This window comes from Aplysia californica, unplaced genomic scaffold (genome assembly GCF_000002075.1).
Source record: "Aplysia californica isolate F4 #8 unplaced genomic scaffold, AplCal3.0 scaffold00904, whole genome shotgun sequence".
NCBI lineage: Eukaryota > Metazoa > Mollusca > Gastropoda > Aplysiida > Aplysiidae > Aplysia > Aplysia californica.
In genome coordinates this window covers 36,700-37,729 of record NW_004798174.1, presented here as the reverse complement: position 1 = coordinate 37,729, position 1,030 = coordinate 36,700, and positions in this window count along the sequence as shown.

Below are 1,030 nucleotides of genomic sequence, written 5' to 3'. Positions count from 1 at the left end.
CGTAACCATTTTAAAAAAGCGTTCTTCCGAAATGTATTCAAAAACTTGCTAGTTTCACTTTGATTTTTAAAACTCAAGTAGGGTAACTCTGTTCGCAAAGGGTGCGCATTTGCGAAGAGGCCGCCACCGAATTTTGAGGACACTTTTTTAATTGGCTCAAAGAGAGAAGTGGCCCCTCTTGTTATGTAGACTCTTTGGCATTAGCCATTGTAATTCTCCGTTTTATTCCTGTGGAACATTTGGCATCAGAGGAGAGAAAGTAAGTAACTAGGCGACTCTGCTTCCCTATGAGTCTATGTTATATGTATGAATGCCTTTCAGAAAAAGATGTACAGAAAGTTCCCATAAACGCAAAGTGTTCCCATAAATGTTGGGTAGGCAACTCTCTCGGAAACGGTTTTGAATTGTCTCTGCCTGGATCAGAAAAGAGAAAGCTTGTAACTAGGCAACTCCGCTTCCCTATCAGTCTATATTATTTTAATGCCATCCAGATTTAAAAAATGTTTTTTTTCCAAAAATGTTGGGTTGGCAGCTCTCTCGGAAACAGTTTTGGGGTGTCTCTGCCTGAATCAGAGAAGAGAAAGCTTGTACCTTGGCGACTCCGCTTCCCTATCAGTCTAAATTATATTAATGCCATCCAGAAAAGGATGTGCAGGAAGATCCCCTTAAAACAGAGTTTTCCCCTAGATTTTTGGATGGCATTTCTCTCGGAAACGGTTTTGAATTGCCTATACCTGGATCAGAAAAGAGAAAGCTTGTAACTAGGCGACTCCGCTTCCCTATCAGTCTAAATTATATTAATGCCATCCAGAAAAGGCCACCCAGAAAAGAATGTGCAGGGAGATCCCCTTAAAACAGAGTTTTCCCCTAGATTTTAGGATGACATTTCTCTCGGAAACGGTTCTGAATTGCCTATACCTGGATCAGAAAAGAGAAATCCTGCAGCTAAGGGACTCCGCTTCCCCATACATCTCAACAAATCAATTCTATCAATAAGTCAGGACTGTGTATCGTCTGTTCCCAATGTTTC